This window comes from Thermobia domestica, chromosome 12 (assembly GCF_964235325.1).
Source record: "Thermobia domestica chromosome 12, izTheDome1.hap1.1, whole genome shotgun sequence".
NCBI lineage: Eukaryota > Metazoa > Arthropoda > Insecta > Zygentoma > Lepismatidae > Thermobia > Thermobia domestica.
The window spans coordinates 45,191,852-45,213,868 of record NC_137465.1 but is presented as its reverse complement, the minus strand read 5'-3'; the positions used below and the strand labels follow the sequence as shown (position 1 = coordinate 45,213,868).

Genomic DNA, 22,017 nt, shown 5'->3' with positions numbered 1-22,017 from the left:
CCACTTTGCTCTTTCACTACGTTTTACTTCACACACGTATCAAATAATATTAATACAAATCGGGACTTTTCACTTTCATTTGCTCAACGTAGTTAATCGGAAATGAATTCTGGACTGCTTCTTTTGACTACTGCCCCCTTACTAATGGCAAATTTTATTGCCTTCCCCCGGATTTCCATTCAAACGCCACCACTGTATGTGTCTACTGCTTTCTCCTGCTTTTTATCTTCGAATCTCCTGCTTTTCCAACTGATTGATCTGGTAACAGTGTTTCATATACTTTAAAACAACGATGAAATTTCGAGGGCTTAAGCCCGGAAGCTCCTCCTTAAATACGACACTGTCGACCTGAAATTGAAGAAAGTTTTAACACCGAAGGAGTGCCATAGTCTCTCGACGACCTGCAAATTAAGTGTCATAATGGAGCGACAAAATCACAAAACATGCACCAAAATGCATAATTAGAATTAGTAATGGACAAAACTGTTTTCCAGAAAAATTGAAAATCTAACATTTCGGTTCTCTCCAAAAAATGGTTCGGTTTTCGTTTCTTTTATGCGAAATCGATTTTCTCCATAAAACCAGCTTAGTTTTTGAACGAAACCATTTTTTTCACAGTGTTTTGGCATTGTATTGAAACCAGTTTCATTTTCGCCGAAGCCGATATCGATTTTTCTTCTTACAAACAAGTTAACAAAGAAGAAAGAAATGTTTGGTTGAAAACCGAAATCGCGGTGTAATTAGAAACTGAAACCAGTTTTTTTTTCAAAAGTCTTTTGGCTTTGTATTGAAACCAGTTTCATTTTCGCCGAAGCCAATATGTTTTTGTTAGAAAACCGAAATCGGTCGATTAGAAACTGAAACCTGTTTCATTTTCGCCGAAGCCAATATCTGTTTTTGTTAGAAAACCGAAATCGGTGTGATCAGAAGCTAAAGCCAGTTTTTCTCAAAAGTGTTTTGACTTTGTATTGAAACCAGTTTCATTTTCTCCAAAGCCAATATGTTTTTTGTTAGAAAACCGAAATCGGTGTGATTAGAAGCTGAAACTAGTTTTTTCAAAGGTGTTTTGGCTTTGTATTGAAAACAGATCCGTTTTCGCCGAAGCCAGTAGACCCTATCTGTTTTTGTTAGAAATGCGAAATCGGTGTGATTAGAAACTGAAACCAGTTCTTATCAAAAGTGTTTGGCTTTGTACTGAAACATGTTTCATTTTCGCCCAAGCTAGTATCTGTTTTTGTTCTTCGAAACAAGTTAACGAAGTAAGAAATGTTTGATAAAAACTGAAACTTGTTTTTTGATAAATAACCGAACCAGTTTCGGAAGTTTTCAAAAACTGGTTCATATTTTTCTAAAAACCGGTAAACCTACTTTGTGCCCACTCCTAAATTAGGATTATTAACAATTTATGAAAGTAAACAGTTCTTAACAAAAAAAAAAAAATCGGTAAGTTTCGGGTTATAATTTCCAACGGCCGACCATTCTGACTGAGGTTTGTGCAGGGTTTTCCCTTAGGTCCACTAGTTAAATGCTGAGTTGTTACTACTGTTGCCAACTTGACAAAATTTGGGTCTGTTTCTTCGGCTATGGTTTCAGAAATGTTTGCATCCACTTTGTACCTGTACGGGTCCAGGCAACTTTTACTGTGTTTTATTGTAATACGCACTAAACGTGTGACGTATAATTAAATTAAGCAATAACACTCAATATAGAGATATATTTTTTTAAAGTGTGTATACATTAATTTTTTACTACCTCTGTATTAGAATGTTATATGTATATAAACGTAATGCACATTATAATATAAGATCTGTTTTAACACGTCGACTCGATTTTTTTAAATGGCCTCGGTCTCGCATATTGAATGGTCTTCCTTGTCTTTGGTGCGATCGGTCCTAGGCTCGATTCCCAGTGGGAACGTTCGGAGGAAAAGATGTTACAGCTTTTCTTAGGCCAGATAGCCTGAATGATGCTTTCCTGGGTTTTCCTCATTCACATCAGCTAAATGTCAGGGATTATATCTAACATACAAGCCCGTTCTTTCCTTCCCTGGATAGTGTGTTCGCCGAAGGACGTCAATCCTCATATGATAAGGGCATCGGGTGAGCCGAGAAATATGTATAAATAAATAAACAAATAAAAAATGATTTTAATGAGTCGCACCCACACTTGGAGTTTTAAAACGATCTTCTGCACATGAGACGCTTCTTTTCAGTGAGAAAGTAGACTTAAAAGAATATATCACATATACTACTGCATTATCTTGCTACGACAATAGAATCATTGTGTGCCTTGGCTTATACTATAAAACTCGAAAGAAGAAAAGCCAATATACGGACTGACATAAACTCACAAGTCATTACTCCTACTGAGCTAACGAGTTTATTGTTGAAATTCTACGACAAAAGTTTATTAAAAAAAAAAAAAAAAAAACTTAATAGTTAAGTGGATTTTGCCAAGAACATAGAAGAGCACCCGACCCGAGGAGTATCATTTAAGAGTAAAAACAAGTATCTTTAGTAGGCTATTAGGCGACCCCCTTAAGGATTACTCGATTTTTGTTTAAGACAACACAGATTAACCCTTTAACCTTTCACTAATTATTAAAGCTTAAAGCAGGGATCTTATTCTTGCAGAGCCTTCCCGATAGGGGACTGGGTGTAAAAGAGTTGAACGTATGAGTCTGGAGGCTTTAATCCTTGTACGGCCTACAACGAGCATTTTATGAGATTAACATCGTTCGTGGAAGCTCAGCGCGCGCTCTCTCCCTGTCTACATATATACACACACACACACACACACACGAAAGGATGGAAATAAGAGGGGGGCCATGGAAGGCCAGAGTGTATACAAGCCATGACGGCAGTGCGCAGTCGATGGTTATCTTAGGAGAAAATTACAGCTAACAAAAGGATGCTACTATGATGGATCAATACATTTACTCAGTAATACCGTAATAGCTATCGCCTATGTAACTACATTAGCTCTGAAGTTTGGGAATATTATAAATATATAATACTAAAAACATGTATTAATACCAATAATAGTTTGTTATTAGTAACTACCAAAAAATTAAAATAAATGTTACATTTTACATAGTTTAACTAATAATGCTCATGGAAATTTGTCCTGGGAAGAAATTAGATACATAAATTCTCATATCAAAACGATAGCCCTATATTTTCTAACTTCTTGAAGTGCAAATACAATAACTGAGTATGCGTAAAATATGTATTATATGGGAGCATGATAACTGCGCGAATGTGGAATCATTTATTTCTACGTAAAATCTGAAAATCAATACGAGAACTGATTTTACAATCAAACTATATTGTAAATATTAAGAAAATTAGTTTAAAATAAATTGCAGTTCAGAACACGATGATAAAATTACTTCTCTCTTTTTTTCGAAAAGAATTTGTGTAAACTCTTAAATCGAAACCAAACGACTGATGAGTTTTGAAAATTACTGTATATTAAAACATTACAGATAACACGTGAAAAACGGTTGATTGTAGAAAAGTAAATATGACATTTGCTAAAACATGAAGTCTCTGTACAAATTTTAGTTATTTATTTAAATTTTCAACGAAAAACATTTATTGTTGAGGGGATAAAGAGAACAACAAATCACTACCAATTTCATGCAAACTGACAGATTGATAAATATGTATACACAAGATTTATATTATTATTATTATTATTATTATTATTATTATTATTATTATTATTATTATTATTATTATTATTATTATTATTATTATTCTCTCTTTCAATGTCATTTTTTTATGAAAGCCTTCTCAAAATTTTCGGCTATTACGAAAGATAGGCCCACTTTGGCGATCTAATGGCCCTAACAAACCTCGCAGTGCCGTTGTTCATGGTAATTGGAACTGAAAATGTTTTGGGTTCCGGTCTCAGAACCTAAATAAACGTTTCTAATTACATGGGCTTGGGTAAAAGATTCGAAATACATTTCGATATATCGATTCTGTTCAGCATTCATGCAACCGAAAAGTCATAATTCGGCGTGTTTCGCGAACAGAGCATAAATACATTTTGACAATTTGTAAATATTATTAGCTCAAGGTCGTTTACAATCTGCGAACAATGTTAAGCAACTATGAATCCAAAGTAGAGGGAAACGAAAGTATGAAACACTACCTACAACGATTTGTTACTAAAGTTTTTTCTTTTTTTTTTTAATTTTCCACACATACCCCTATAATTTCGTTTCTACTTCAATATCAATTTCAGTTCTTACAACCAGAACCGAATTTCTCTCAATCTTAATTTCGCTTCCGTGCCCAGAACCGATCTTCTAGGAACATTAGTTTCAGTTCCTACTTCAAAACCATTTAAATCAGAAAATCTCTTTCGATTCAGCGCTGGGAATATTTTTATTCGGAAAACTCCCTTCTGGAATCAAAACCGATTTACCCCCAATCAGTTCCGTTACTGTTAGCAATCCTAACTTCACTGGTTATAGCGGCCTGAACCTTTTGGAAATGAAAAAAATCCTTTCAAAAATCGGAAAAACACCGGAACAAGGATTTTAACAGTGGTTCCTTTTCTGGATACGGTGATACCCTTATGTATCACCAAGGATCGCACCTAATAAATCAAACATATAACTAAAGCAATTAGAACTTACGTCCTGACAGCCGGATATGCAGTATTTCCACAAGTCTCGCTACTCTCCTCCCCTCCTAAATTTGACCTGTTCTTATTAAAGAGGTAGCTATGACCTTGGGATCGGCTACGCACTCTCGAAACACTAGTTACACATCCATGATATAGACAATTAAAATCCGCACTAAAAAACAGTGTAACGTTTCCAAGAAATCACTTTAGAATGGAAAAAAATCTTATTTTGTATATTTAACGGTTGAATATCTGCACCATCTTTGATGTCAAATACAGAAATGGGAGGGGAGATAACAGAACAGATGACTAGTTTTCGATACGTAGGCAATATTATTAGTGATGATGCGAACGTGAAATAAAAGGAAGGATAGGAATGGCAAAAGAAGCCTTTAAAAAGGAAGGAATGTCTATTGTGTGGAACCTTGAATAAAGAATTGAGAAAAATTCTCATAAAATGGTTCGTGTCGAATATTATACTGTATGGGGAAGAAACATGGGCATTGCGCAAAAGTAATGGAAAACGACTAGAAGTTTTTGAAATGTAGGTGTGGAGAAGAATGGAGAGAATTAGCTGGTCGAGCGGAAAACGAACGAGAGGGTAAGAGAGATGGTAAAGGAAAAAAGAACAATTTTAGATATTATTGAGGAGAAGAAGAAGAAGATAAACTGGTTGGAGCATTGGCTAAGAAGAAACTGTATCATGAGGAACGTGCTAGAGGGTATGGTGGGAGAGGGCGAAGGAGACTACAATTGGACGATATCAAAACAGAGAAATCGTACGTGAAGAAGAAGAGGTTAGCAAAAGACCATGGAGAATGGAAGCTTCTCAGTTGTAGCAAATAACTGCCTATAATGGCAGAAAACCTATGTTGATGATGATGATTTATATGGGGAATTGCTTTTGTGTTTTCCTTAAAATGGAGTGGAATTTTAACTATATAATTTTACTAATTTCTAAATTAAATTTAGTTATGTATAATTTCAATATTTAACAATTAAATTTACTTTAAATAATATTTAATTTATATATAGTCTATAATGCAAATTTATTTCGAAAACCCAAGAGGCATATAGAAGAAACTAGTAAACACAAAGAAAAAAACAAAAATAATTCCTCCATATAAATCAATGGGATAACAAAAGAAAAATATTTCCCCATATAAATAAATGGGATTATAAAAGAAAAATAATTCCTCCATATAAATCAATGGCATAATAAAAAAAATAATAACGATGTATAGATACTCATCACCGGTCAAAATATATATAAATTTTGTCTAATTAATTTCACTAATCAGCTGATTTAAAGCTCAAATATTTCTTCTGCTATGAAATGAAAAGATCTTGTTTACGTAAGGACAATAGTACAAGCCCTCCTTCCTTCTGTAGGTTATGTCGAACAACATAATATTTACCACAACATCACGAAGCATTGTATCCTCGCAATGGGGATCATCTGTCAAGGCCGATCTGATTTATATGGAGGTGGACGCGCACAATTGGAGCAGAACCCAGAGAGATAATTGAGTTCTGCAACGCAACAGAACCTACCACAGCCCACACTGACATCACTTCCAATAACCCCTATTGTACGATTCCATATGAAACGTTATAAAAACTCAGGTGGTACTCCTGATGAATACAAAAGAATTGAATAACAGGGCAGTGGGGACGGGAGGAGGAGGATGGTATGAAACATTCTATTGTTTACACAGTCCTTCTATAATCAAAATTGGTTATGTATCTTCCAAGCATCATAATGGCCATGCACAAAAAAATGTAGGGAAGGGGATGCTTTATAACAATCCAAATCCGTACATTACCTCGTCTCTACCCCTTTTGGCTTCGGTAGTATACGGAATTCTGTTTGCAGTGGGAGAATCATATGTTTGCCTTGTGCTCAAAGATGAAATGTAGACCAAAAAACGTCACTGATTACGCTTTTGTACACATAGTGCTTATATTGTTAACAGTTTTTTTTTTAAAAAAAAAATCCCTAAACAGCATCCGTTATGTGATATATATGTCATAATGTTCTATTGTTAGATAAAACAAAATATGTTTCAGTATGGGAAACGTTGCGATACGAAAATACGTTTAATAAGATATACCATCTTCACTTGTTCTATTTTATAACTTGAATAATCATATATACAATGAATTATACATAATTTTGTGACAATCTCCCCCCCCCCTTCCAAGAGAAAAGTAGTTACATAACTCACAATTACATATGGGATCCCGTTAGGTATACAACAGAGCTTAAACAGAACAAAATTTAATTTATTTACTTGACATAACACGAAAGAAAGCCCATTTTAGTAATATATTTTTATACAATATGTTCACATATACTGAAAAACCATTATATATACAGGGTGGACCATTTATTTTGAAACGCCCTTGTAACTTACAAACCCGGCAGACCATTTATCTTGAAGCGTCCTTGTAACTTATAAACCAGGTGGACCATTTATCCTGAAACCTCTTGTAACTTATAAACCAGGTGGACCATTTATCCTGAAACGCCTTTGTAACTTATAAACGGGATGAATAATTTATCTTGAAACGCCCTTGTAACTTATAAACCGATGGACCATTTGTTCTGAAACGCCTCTGTAACATAAACCGGGTGGACCGTTTATGCTGAATCGCCCTTGTAACTTATAAACCGGGTGGACCATTTATCCTGAAATGCCTTTGCAACTTATAAACCGGGTGGACCATTCATGCTGAAATGTCCTTGTTACTTAACCGGGTGGACCATTTATCCTGAAACGCCCTTGTAACTTATAAATCGGGTGGACCATTTATCATGAAACGCCTCTGTAACTTATAAACCAGGTGGACCATTTATACTGCAACGCGCTTGTAACTTATAAACCAGGTGGATTATTTATACTGCAACGCCCTTGTAACTTATAAACCGGATGAACCATATATGCTGAAACGCCCTTGTTACTTAACAAGGTGGACCATTTATGCTGAAACGCCCTTGTAACTTATAAACCGGGTGGAGCATTTATCCTGAAACGCCCTTGTAACTTATAAACTAATGGCTAAAGCATGCTGAAGTTTACACGATACAAATATCGGCAGGGAGATAGTGTTTGGCATACTCTTCAATTTTACCAAGTCATTTCCTACACGCTTGCTAATCACGGCTAATCATTTCCTACACGCGGCTTTTTGTGACAAGTTTGAGACGGATGGTACCATTTGTGATGTGCGCGAGGGAAAATTCGGATGACCTCGGATTACTACAAGTCCTACTTTTTCGGCTATGGTTTTAGAGAAGTCTGCAACATCGCCAAAGAATTCTGCTAAAGTCGGGCGGCCAAATCATCTTCAGACGCGTTCAAAGGAAGCGGAACACCATTGAAATAACCCATCTCTTTCTTTGTTTCAGCAATATTTCAACAAGTCCTACTTGAGGGTGATCTTCTGGTTGATCTGCTTGAAAAGAAAGCTATTTTGATTTTTTTTTTTTTTAAATCTCTTGTACACAAAGCGACGCATAAGCTTAGCCAGCACGTTGTTTGTTTCGTTATAATTTCATATTTAAGATGTTGGATTACTTTTAAAAAATATTTTAGTGTGTCTTTTTGTTACTGATACTACTTGATACATATTAGCAAAATATATGTACTTTTAATATAAATTTAGCGATGGTAACAACACGTTCTGTCGACACCATAGGCTACTCATGCCATTTATGGCTTGTTTGGAATGTTATTTATGAATACGGTAAGGGTAAATTTTCTGCTTTAGTACAAAGGAAACCGGTTGGGGACGATATGAACGTGGTAAGTATACACAACAGGCGTGCGAGACAAGTGTCAGCACAGCCAGGCACGTAGCCAAGGGGTGGGTCTGGGGGGTCCGGACCCCTCCCTTCGGAACCAGAAATGTAAAAGATTAAGGAAGGATGAAACAAAAGAAACGAAAAAAAGAAGAATCAACGCAGAGGAAACGAGGGTCAAGTTGAAAATGGATCTTATTGTAACGGAGCATTCCGAATTCCATCCAACTCCATGCTAATCCTATGCACTACAAATAACGATCGATATTCCGGTTCGATCTGATAGACTCTCAAAACAAGTTAAGAAACTCGGAAGATTATATCTTTTTCAATACTTTTTGTTGTATTCTTTTACTCGAAATTCTTCATAGTTCGTTATTAAAATACTACGTATTAGAATACCTATATTGGTTTGTTAGGACAATAAAATGAGGATATTGTCCTAAGAAATCAATATACGTATGTTGCCACTAAAATAGTTTAGAGTGCTCAAGCCCCTGGTGTGTAATCAGAGTGTTTTATGTCATGCCCCCCCCCCCTCCCCCATTACAAAATCCTTGCTAAACGAACCAATATATGTTTCCAGTAAAATAGTTTAAAATGATCGAGCCCCTGGTGTGATAACCGCAGTATTTCGTCAAGAACCCCCCCTATTACGAAATGCTGGCTACGTGCCTGGCACAGCAATGTTAGTTTAATATGTATTAGACTTCGATATAGAATTAATAGCACTAACACACAGTATGGAGTTTTCTTTCGGTTAGACTGTATATAGATTTTAGATGTACCTTAAAGCACACAGTATTTTAAACAGTTAATTCTTAAAGTAGTTGATAAAACATGTATTGATGATATATCTGCTACTGTTATACGAACAGAAATTTATCAACGAAATTGTCAGGTTATCCTGAATTTATTACACTTCCAGTCTCTGGGAACATAAATATTTTTCAAACTGTGACGCACAAGAGTTTATAATAAACATAAAACTTAACAGGATGGACATTGTGGAAATGAGATCACGTAAATTTCTCATTTTCATGCATATAAATAGACGGGAACGGGAGTAAAATATAAGTATCAGAAGATAGAAAAAAAATTGATTCTAACCGGGATATTTTGATGAAGCATTTATCGTCCCGGAGGCATACATAAAACGCTTCACCTTCTAATTTTACTTTAGTCATCAGCACAAAGTTCATTATGAAGTGTGACTTTATTAACCAAAGTCGATAAATTATTAGCCAATTCGCTAGAAAACGTGTTTCAGAATTGAGAGGACCCCCCTTCCCCTTCCGAAAAGAAAAAAATATCGTGAGATTGTGCACACCGTAACTGATGAAATATGTCCAATCAAGAAACTGCACAACTATGCATTTACCGAAATACAAATTATATATATATATATATATATATATATATATATATATATATATATATATATATATATATATATATATATATATATATATATATATATATATATATATATATATATATATATATACTCTATTGCTTGGCTCCCCCCACCCAAAGTCGTTTTCGTAGCACTTAATGACATGGAACCAGAGGGCGAATTTATGGTCCGTGCAAAAGGCAATGGATGTCCTCGCGTTGAAGTTAGTTTGACAAAATGACCACAGAGCGGCGCTGTGTATAGGACTACCACAACTTCCACGCTTTGCCTACCTCCTGTATGTGCGTATCATGTGTGGGTAAGGTAAAGCACATGGTCCAATCCGCTATGGTATCTTTACCTAATACATTAACGCTGTGTAACTGTATTTGATCAAATCACACACACACACACACGACCAACTTGTTTGCTTGTTGAAAAGCAACAAATTATTTAAGTTTGTCCATCTACTACCAGCGACATCATGTGGCCATTTAATGAATTTGTAACGAAGTTTACTCTTCCGAGCAAGAATTAGTGATTCTACCTGTGTCAGGGAACTAACTCTTGCATCATCGCTGTCCCATGTTATTTTTTATTTATAAGATAATAAACATAAAACGAGAGATTGAAGCTCGTAGCTTTTTTGTTTTCGTACGTAAATAATGGCAGGAAATGACTTATTATTTATCGACATAAACACCGTTAATCAAAGTGATGGAGATGAGTGGAGATGGAGATGGAGATGAGTGTTGTTATAACGATATTCATTTTTTACAAAAATAAATCCTATACTCCCCTTTGACGCATTATATAATACATACTAAACTAGTTTTGGGTTGGTCTTGTAGGACAATATGTATGCATTGTTTAACAACTAAAACTAACAGATCATTAGGGTGGCTTAGTGGTACTGCGTTAATCTCTGGAGTGAAGGGAGCACGAATCGATCGCTGGTCCTGTGAATTTGTGCTAGATAACGCTACGTTTAACTAACTCAAGCGTTATTTTGATATCTGTTTGCGACAATTGATAGAGAATTAATCACAGTTTCAGAAGAGATAGAAGAATTAGTACATTTTATCGACGTAACTTCTGTCAAGAACCGCCACTGTTGATACCTTAAATGATTTCCTTTTAGAATAATTACAATTTAAGAATTGGGGAAATACATTTATTCGAATGCGTGTAGCAATACACTAAATCGATAAAGAAAAAATATTACACGTGTCAGAATATTTACAGTGAATCAATAACAATTGTTTTATCATAAATACATTCTTAAATTACACTAACAAGGTACATTCGCGAAGTTCTCCGCGGCCCAATGTGTATTATACTAATTTTAGCAGCCCATACCTGTAATTTGCATATTTATGAGCCTTCATAAATATGTGGAATTCAATCATACATTACTATAATGCTCGGACACAAAACTGCTTTTAGTTTCTTTAGATGAAACTGGACATGAATATGGGCATGTGCAGTGGCGTATTTAGGGGGGTGGCCTCCGGGCTTAAGCCCCCCGAAATCTTACTTAGTATAGTAAAGTAAATGAAATATCTTGCAGAATTTTCACATTTCCAGACAAAGCCCCCCCCCCGAAAGTTAGCAAAGCCCCTCGCGAAACAAAATCGTAAATACGCCACTGGGCATGTGCAAAGAAATTGGATTAAGTATTGTTTCTCTGATACATGTTACCCACCCCGGCCGCCATTTTGGATTCCATATTGGATTCAACTTTCGGTTTTTCAAATGGGAATAGGTGCAAGTGATACATCAAATTCATGTACCTTTTTTCGAAAATTCATTGGTGTAGTGAGTTTTACCGTAGCTTGTACCATTTGCAAGGAATTGCATGTTAAATGTCAGGAACTTCACTAATGGACCAAATAGAAAGTTGTGCAGGGCCCTGTGTATATGTAATCTTTTACGCGATTTATCGTTGACGAAATATTCTCTGAGCGTACATACATACAGACACACAGATGTCAATACGGAAATGGTAGGTCTTCACCCAAATTTGGTCGTATCTGGATTTACATGAGGTATTTTGATCGTTATACAATACTTCCTTGTTATAGTATAACAGGAAAGTAATAACAATCACTAACAGAAATGTAATGAGAATTATATTTAAAAAAACTAAAAGTAATTTGTGTCGGAGCATTACAGTAGTGTATGATTGAATTCCTGATATCTGAAGGCTCATAAACATGCAAATTTCCGGTATGGGCCGCTAAAATTAGTACAATGCACATTGAACCGCGGAGAACTTTGCATTTGAATCAATTTTACACGAATCCCGAGAGGACACTTCGCGGATGTACCTTGTAAGATATTTATGGTTGATATTAAAATAACGACCCAAAAATGCTTACTTTATCCTTCTGAAATTTAACTAGGTTGTCATGTCAGGTCATTTGCCAAGAAAATGTTATAATTTAATTGAAAAAAAAAAAAAAAATGTTCACTCAATCTTCTAATATTGAGAGACCGACAGGTATTTACTGTATTGAAAAGCTATCAGAGGTAGCAAAATCCTGAAAATATCCAGACTAAGGAAGGGCGTGTAAAACATGTTGAGATACATTTTACCACATCTCCCAAGACTCGTGTAGATATTTAAAGAAGACGAAGAAAAGACAATAAAGAGAAGCTATAAAAATCCGTCAGTGAAAAGAGGGTACCAGCATTTGGTCAGCGAGAACGGACGCACGTACACAAAACTCTCTGTTTGCTCTGACAGTTTTAAAAACTTTGATCTTTTTTCCTTTACTGTAGGCAACGTGCATAACACATGATATGCGGGTTTCTAAACCATGTTGACAACTTCTACCTTCATATACACATTTACTGAATCGCCCGTTCTTTGCACGGGAAGAATCCATTTGTGGAGAATAACTGGAAGATATATAGTTGAACCATCTTCCCCCTTCTTAGGATGTGTATTTGAATGGCTCGACTCAAGTGCTTAAAACTTCAGTTGTATATAGTACAGCCGATTATTCGCTGTGCAAAATTTACTCCTTTTCCTTTTAGGATTTCGCTTGGAGAGGGCAAAAGACCTTCTAATAATAGTATTGATCAAAAATTTCAAACTCAAATTGCCATCCCTTCAACCTTAAATGACGCCATTGTATCCGAATATAAATAAGCCGCTTCCTTAAAAGACGGGACAGAACAAAAGACATGTCAATTAAAGTCTTTTAACCTTAACTTAACTTCTCACAGTTAAAATGCATCGATAAAAAAGACAATGTGACGTCGATCTAGTTTAACGTGGGATCCAAACTATATGAACTTCCCCTAGAAACCGAACCAATAGCTCCCACGCCAAAGGGATCTACGTTAACCACTTAGCCACGATTTTTCTCCAATCATTTTCATTAATGATAAATTTTTATACTGACTGCCACCTTCGTAACTTAAAAGATTTCTGATAGATACTATATTTCTGGCATAAACTTTGAATTCTGCTTATGATACGCCAAAATGATATGAAAGAAACCAGGCTCGAGTCGAAAATTTGTTTCAAACGGTTTCGCCATTTTTCCGTGATTCGATAACAAACAAGGTCCCTTTCATTTTTAATCTATATATACAGTATAGATGATAAGAAGATTCACAATACAAGGCAAATAAAATGTTAAATTACAATGGCGGCCAGGGTTGGAACAGAAGCCAAATGAAATTCACAAGATAATTCTATTAAGAATGAATAAAATTTTCTCATAATCGCATACAGTACCAACCATCCTTATTTTTTTTTTTAATAATATTTTTTCACTCACGTAACACACTTGTTTATAGTACTATAATGCTCCGAAACTTTGCACTGTAACTCCTGTGGTGTTATGCAACCACAATCATTATAAAGCATGTATGGTTGCCTATAAGCATGTCATTTTGCCATAATTAACCCAGCCTTCGTTGAGGTGTTTCAAGTCTAGCTGCAAAGATTACCATCAGATCCCTAGAAAAATAAATGGGTCCACCTGAAAGGTACACTCTTTCAAATAAGAGAGGAATCTTAGAAATCAGTGCACCCATGCCGAAGTTACGTGAGAACATACCCAGAATATATATAATAAACAGACTGAATTGAGAACCTCTTGTTAGTCGGTTTATTATTATCATAATGGTCAGTTTGTTTCGCCCGGATGTAAATATTATACCTAATCCGTGAAAAGCAAATCAGTAGTTTTCGTAAGCGATGAAAATCTCGCAATTAATAAACTGGTAACGTCGGTACATAGAACAATTAAATAAAAAGAAAAGAAACTAATATCTCATTTAAAACACAACTACACTGGATTCACTCTAACTGTTGCTTCTTCCTGCTATATGAGTATAGAAGAAAATTTGACGTTTTGCCACATCAAAAGAAAGCACTGATCTCCACTAATACATACATACTCTGATAAAATTTATTTGTCATATTTGGTTTGTTGGCTGATTTGGAATGTAGTGTCCCGTTCAGCACCGAGGCCATAAGACATGAACAAACAACTTAACGTGGGATCCGAACAACATACACTCCCACCAGGAATCGAATCCAAGTCTCCCGCGACGATTTTTAAAAATATTTTATACCGGACAGGAGATATCCCCGTTTTTACGCATTGGACACAGGAGCCAGGCACCAGGGTGACAAATTTCTAAGGACAGCATATTTAAAAAAATCGAGAATAAAGTGTGGTACGCGGAATAAAGAGGTTTTTCACGAAAAAGAAATTTAAGGTAGCTATTACTGTATTTGGAAACTTTTTGACAATACTGAGTTGTATTTTCGGTAGACTACTACGAGTTAGTAGTTTTATAGATCGAGTCACCCGAATTGGCGTGTGGCAGCCAATAAGTTCGTAGGTGCTGTTACTAAACCTTCAGCGAGGAATCTAACCATTCATAATTGATTTTGTTCATATTCGTGGACAATTATGAATTATTAAATTCCTTCCTGAAGGTTTAGTAACAGCGTATTGCGAGCTTATTGGCTGATGCCACACGCCAATTCGGGTGACGTGGACTATAGTGATTTTTACTTTTATTTCATGTCTTAGATACACACTAAAATGTTTTGTACTTTATCAGTTGTGCTCCCTCGTGGCTAAGCGGTAAGCATACGTACTTTTGGCGTAGGAGACCCAAGTTCGATTCCCGGATGAAGCTCATGTGGTTCAAATGACACGTTAAAAATGCAGGTCCACGTCTCATATAGCCTCACTGCTGAAAGGGACGCGAAACTAAAAATCAAATCAACTCAAATTTTTTATCAATTTTCGTGTTGTTTTTGCTTACACATAGTTGGGTAGGAGCAAATAAGGATCAAGGGTGTGCAGGGCCCTAGGGGAGTAAAACATCCAAATAAGGACCTAGAAATAGTATTGGTCCGAAAATAAGCCGCATTTAGAAAAAAAAAAAAGATAACTTTAAAATTTAAGTTAAAGACAAAAACAAAAAGAATACCCGGACAGCAGTGTTCAAGTAAGATTTTGCTTGGAGAGGGAAGGGGAAGACCTAGCGATATAAGTGAAATTTTATATTTTACAATAATATATTAGTATTGTATTGATTGAACATTCCATATTCAGGGAAGTCAATTGCCACCCCTTGAGTCTTAAATGACGCCATTGTACCTGAATATAAATAAATTGCTTCCTTAAATGCCGAGGAAGAACAAGCGACTTGTCAATTAAAGCCTTTTAACTTTACCTCAACTTCCCACAGTTGAATTACACATAAAAAGTAAAACTTATTACAGGGCCTAAAAGGGTAATGTTCACAATAGTTGCTTTCCATGCATTTAACATGTCCGTTTACGATTTACCTCTGAAGCAAAGGAGATCTCAGTTGGCTATTCAGTTCAATTGCTATAATTCTCTGTGTGTCAGGAAAAGCTGATTTGGAAGCGACAGTAGCTACCACTACCATAGCGACGGTCAACCAATTGAAGCTTTTGAAAAATCTAGCTCAAGAGGAGTGAAGCACAGCACACAAGACCAAGAGAGAAATAATAATCCCGCTAAGTCAGCTTTCAATTCTGTAACAACGCTGGCGTAATTACGTGAAAAACCACGTGATTGGACATTGGCAGGTTAAGTGGGGTTTTGGCAATTCACGAAATCCGATTTGATAGAGCGTTGCGCAGAAACGAATTCTTTTTTTCTTCTTCTATTTTTTATTTTATTTTATTTTGAGGTTTGTGTTTTGGGGTTGAAGAACCCTCAGTTGCTGAGCATTACGCTGTACAAACTCTCTCAGAGGAAGCTTTAGAACGTCTGACTGCCCGTTTACTGAATCGTAGTCTATCCCTTTTAACATAGTACTTATCTGTATGAATTATACAAAAAAAAAAAAAAAAAAAAAAAAAAAAAAGCTTTATCAACAATTGTAAAAAGCAATTTAAACTAGGTCTGGACTTAAACTATGCATTTAAACTCATTTAAACAAGCTGAGTTCTGTTTCATAACTTCCAATGTACGAATGCATTATTGTAAGCGGAAATAACCTACTACTTCCGGTTTAAATAAAGAGGCGGGTGCAAATGGAACCTATTCTTGAAATCCATATCAAAAATTCTTTCTCACTATCTTTTCTCATTCTTCGTTTGCGGGAATTCACTACGCTGAAACCGTATCAAAAAAATCAGTTTCTCATAACCGGTTACCACTTCTCCCACTGCAAAGATACAATATCGAAACCGGAAATGGTAGTCTGTCACTTCCGATTTCAAATTAAACGCAACAGCACACTTAGCAAGGCTATGTGATAAAAAATATATAAGAACACAAACTAACTGTGTTTTCATCAGACCCCCACTCGTTCTGGCTTCATGGGAGTTGGTAATCTCTAATGTACCTTCTGCCCTAACTTTTCCCCTAGCTTGCTAAATCATAGTTTACATCATTATCTTGTGCGTACTTTTGCTCCAGCATGGTGTGCGAACTATTACCCCTTCCACACTTATTTACTGTTTATAAATGCTACCATTTACAGAAAATGAATGAATGAGTAAGGGGGGGGGTTTCATGAAGACGTCAGCATGGAGGCTGTATGTCCCCATCATGAACCATTTACAGAGAAAAATCAGGTTTATCTAACACTTCATCCCACACATCACATGACTTAATACCAATTGTTCACTTCCGTTCATATACTCTTATCCATACATTCAAAAAAAAAAAAAAAAAAAAAAAGAAAAGAAAAGAAAAAAAGAAAAGAAAAAAGAAAAAAAAGAAAAATATCACATCAGAACGATAAGAAATGCAACTTTCCTCATAGTTTCCCCATTGCTGGCTCCAGTCATCTGTAACTATGTATGTTAGCAATTTACTATGACAGTACAATAAGTTACTGTTGCTAATTTCACTTCAACAGGAAGAAAAACAGGAAGAGAATGTTCACACGCCGCGCACTTTCATTCCACTCTTCTTTACATATTTTTATCTTTCTTCTAGGATCTACTCGACGTTCACGCAGTGACATCTTAAGGTTGTCGTTTCCAACTGCATAACCTGTGACGTCAAATTTTTGTCACATTTTCAGCAAACCACACAAACAGACAAAGGAGCAGACGGACAAATTGACTGACAAAGGCAGTGATAACAGACAGCAAGAATGTCGGTGGTGGAAAACTCATTAGAGACTACGGCCGGCCAGATGACTTTTACTTACCGTACGTAATATGCAGCCTGCAATATCCTTGTTATTCCTGGATATCCACAATCCAGTTCATCACAAATTAATTTAAACTAGCTATGTTATTGTCACATTAAACTAACTTGTCCTTATTGTATGATACTTCTATTATCCAGTGAAGCCGGATTGTATAAATTTTCCTTTGTGGTATGAATCCATTTCTACTCTTTAGTGAAGTGGGATTACAGGGGATACCTTGCATTTGCCGTATGAAATCAGTTCTAGTCTTTAGAGGAATGCGTTAGTACAAGTATAATATACAGGGGCAAACTTTCCTTGTTGTATGAACCTAGTTCTAGTCTTCAGTGAAGTGGGATTATCTAATACAGAGCGGTTAATCTGTCTTTGCATTTCTTAGTTTAACGTCCCACAATTATGCACCGATACTAGGGGAGACTGTGATTGTGATAATTAAATGGTACAATGTAGAAAGTGGGAAGAAATGGGAGAACCCCAAGAAAAACCACGCACACGGTGTTTGTCTATTTGTCATATGAAACCAGCTCTACTCCCAAGTGAAGCAGAGGAACCGCGGTAGTTCAGTGGTAGAGCGTTCACCTTTGCTGCATGAGGTTCTTGGTTCGATCCCAGCTCGCGCCAAGTGAGCTTTGTGGTGGACAAACATCGTGTCTGAGGGTTCTCCCGTTTTCTCCTACTTTCTTCATTCCACCATTTGATTCATTTCTTATCATTATCGTCTTCTTTAGCATAAACGTGGGACGTAAAACTTAAAGATCTCAGTTTCAATTGACGTAGATTATATAATACACAAGGATCAACTTTCAGAGTTCAAACAAAAGATTTTAAGAAAATGTCAATCGATGGATGTCACCTATTTGTTTCTTTTTAAATTTGTTGAAGAACTGAAGTATACAATGGAAGTTAATTGAATTCTTGTTATTAGGCGTGTCACATAACCTACTACGATTCTTACCTTCATTTAAAAATCAATTGAGGACAGGAATCAACATTATACATCTTTAAATTACTCGGAACTTTTAGCCAAATAGAAACTGGACATAACATATTGTATATGTTTAAAAAAATACGAACTACTGTGTACTAAACGAACTTTCAAGTTTTTTTTTATTCTTTTCGTTTTCTTTTGAAAAGGTAAAAAATAACGCGATGTGATAGTTGTAATCTACGGTTTATGAGTTGTCGTGAGACCAATGAAAAGTCAATTTAAAGGAAAGGGACAGTAAATGACATGTGAAATATTCACTTCAGAGAGTTGTAAAAGAAAAAAAAATAATAAAGCATCGAGGGAGTCACCTTCAAGAATACCATGTGAGAATGTCAAAGAATAACTACCTCAGATTAATCATCAGGATTGCCAGTGATACCAAACTTCCTTTAAAACTTACAAAAAAAAAAAAAAGTTTTAATAAGCAACTAGTCCTAAACACCCGTCGTTGTCGTGTTTAAATTCAGAACATGGATACAAAAAGAGAAAGACAAACGTACTTGAAGGAATGTTCTTATAACAATTTCATTGCATAAGTAATTATCCTTTGCTGTTATGCAAGACCCTGTACAAATATGTAATGTTGGTTACATATAGATAAAGCTGGAATGAGCTTCCCTCCGTTGTCTACAACGATTCTCGTAAGTTACACATTCGCTACATTTTCTTCAAGATGTTGGATGTTAGCAGTGGCGGATCTAGGCCAGGGCCGGGGGGCTAGGCCCCCCAGTTTTTTCAGTGACAAAATAATTTAAGCTATTATTTATATATTTTTGAAAGTATATATATATAACTATCATAGTCTGGGTACAGGTTGGCCCCCAGTTTTTACCATCTAGATCCGCCACTGGATGTTAGCTATCAATTACGTAGCATAGGCATATACGCAAGATACATGTTCGATATTCGTCGTGGAAGAATAAGGCAAGACTACAAATTCGTCGTCAACGAAAGAAAATCCCTGAGAAGAAATGATACTGGTATGACATTGATATATCAAGGATTATTATGAAAGAAGTGATACCATTAAATGGTTGAAAACGCATTCGGTTTCAACATTCTTTATTCTAAGATTTGCATAATTACGCAATAAAGATGTCAATGAAAATGACATGATATTTATTACCCACTACGGCGAAATACCGTTAATTGGCCAAATTGCTTTACGACTATACAAATCCCATATTCAATCAGTTCATTGGTTATTACGTTGTTTCATATATATATATATATATATATATATATATATATATATATATATATATATATATATATATATACAGTGAAACCTGTCTTCAGCGGAATCGAGCGGGACTCGCAAAAATTTCCGTTAAAGATAGGTTTCCGCTTAATGGAGATAGACCTTTCCGTTAAAAAAATATATATGCTTATAACAGACATAATGAGAAAATATATTGATGTACGCAACTTGTTCAATTACAGTACTTTTTCCTTCTACGGATTAATGCCCAAAAAAACTTAAACACAAAATATGCTGTGCACACTTTCCTTTATTTTTCCCAATAGTCAAGCAGGATCTTTTGCATACATTGCTACTACTTGGCTGCGGTATACTTCAGGACACAGAAAAGCTTTCTCTGGAATTTTGAAAGTCCTCTGAACTCTTTCCTCCTTGTTTTCACGACACGTGATGGAGATATATAACTTCTGCTTTACCTCAATTCCTTTTTTCCAGATCTTTGTTTTGTCAGTTTTCTTCTCATTTTTGTTGCTGTCGCTAGTTGCTACACAAGCGGAACAGAAGTACGCCTTCTTGAGTAGTGATTGACGAAGGTCAACACTGCCCATAAAGATTTAACAAAAGAACGAAGTATTTATTGCAGACAGTATATGTTTACCCTCTCACAGGATGTTTAAAAATTTTCTAAACGATGTAGTCTGAAACTCAGAATTTTCCGTTAAAGGTTTATTTTGCTTTCCGTTGTCCGCATAACACAGTTTCCGCTTAATGAAGGGACTTTTACATGTCTTTTACTCCAAAATCCATGGGACCATGAAATATTTCCCTTCCGTTTAATAAAGGGTCCGTTGAAGGCAGGTTTTACTGTATATATATATATATATATATATATATATATATATATATATATATATATATATATATATATATATATATATATTGCTTCAGTTGCGTACTCATACGTATACAAATTATATATGTACACTAAAATCGATGGAGACGGTATTTTAACAATAAATCGTAAAATTCTTGTCAATCGAGCAACGGTTCAAACTATCATCTCCAAATTAAGGTAATAACTGTAAAGAATAGAAATAGCATTGATTTCAATGTTATTTGTGCCAACGCGAAATAACATCTACAAATGCCAACACATAGGTCTATATATAGTAACATATAGCAACTAACGAAATTAATATTTACTAAATATATACGATAATTAAAAACTATAACGGATCCGTAGCGGTCCGCTACAAAACATTCTAAGAAACAACCGGAAATGTCCATAAATTTTGACACCCCTCTCAAATCGAAATAATGGCTTCTTACGCGATTAGATCTTAATAATAATAATAATAATAAATGATGCAACATACTACACTAGTACTTTACAACCTTTTCAAGGATGGGGAGCTCCTTGTGGCTAAGCGGTTAGCGTACGCGCCTTTAGCGTGGGAGACCCAGGTTCGATTCCCGGCGAGAGCTCATGTAGTTCGGATTCCACGTGAGTAGTTCCACGTCTCATATAGCCTCGCTGCTGAAAGGGACATTACACTCAAACTCAACTCAACTTTTCAAGTTGGCCGAAGACAAGGGAGTGATTTTTTTTTCATAACGAAAAAACGAAACCTGGCGTGGAAGCAGAATTGATTTCTGTATAGCTTGGGGGAACGGAATGAGCGTTCAGGTATGTAAATTTTGTAATCGGATATCCAAGCAAAGAAAGATATTTTGATCTTAAAGATCCTAAACAAATTTTGGGAGACACTTTCCCCCTCGCCCCTCCAGTATAGGCAACCGTGATGGTGTGTGGTTTATTTGAGAGTTAAGAAGACCCCTATTGCTTAGTCTTGAAATTGGTCACGAAAAACGGGATGTCTTCAAGTATAGAGATGAGCACTACATCATTAATTTGTATTGAAGAAAAAAATGTTTATCCTGAAACAAAGTCAAAGTATATGCTACATTTTTACATAGGATAATTTCTGTCCCATGCAAATCCTTCCTAGTAATATCACATACAGTTGCGGATCCAGCACCGGGCCGGGGGCCCTAGGCCCCCCAGTTTTTGACTGACAAAATAATTAAGGCTAATATTTATACATTTTTAAAATTTTATAGTAAAGTCATAATATACCTACCATTGTCCTTGTAGATCCGCCACTAATCACATGAGGTAACATTTTTAATTTAACATCCTACGTTTAATTTAACATCCTGCTCCTTACAGGCTAAAGAAATGGACGATAAATGAAAAGGAATGCTTATGAAAGAAATAGATGAACTGACAAAGTGGTAGAAAGCGA

General features: G+C 35.7%; 1 protein-coding gene across 1 annotated transcript in view; it reads right to left on the bottom strand.

Annotated features, from left to right (window-relative positions):
* The window catches only part of Sema2a (Semaphorin 2a), a 799,786-nt gene that overhangs the window by 183,502 nt on the left and 594,267 nt on the right, over positions 1-22,017 (bottom strand). The gene's annotated exons all lie outside the window — the stretch shown is intronic.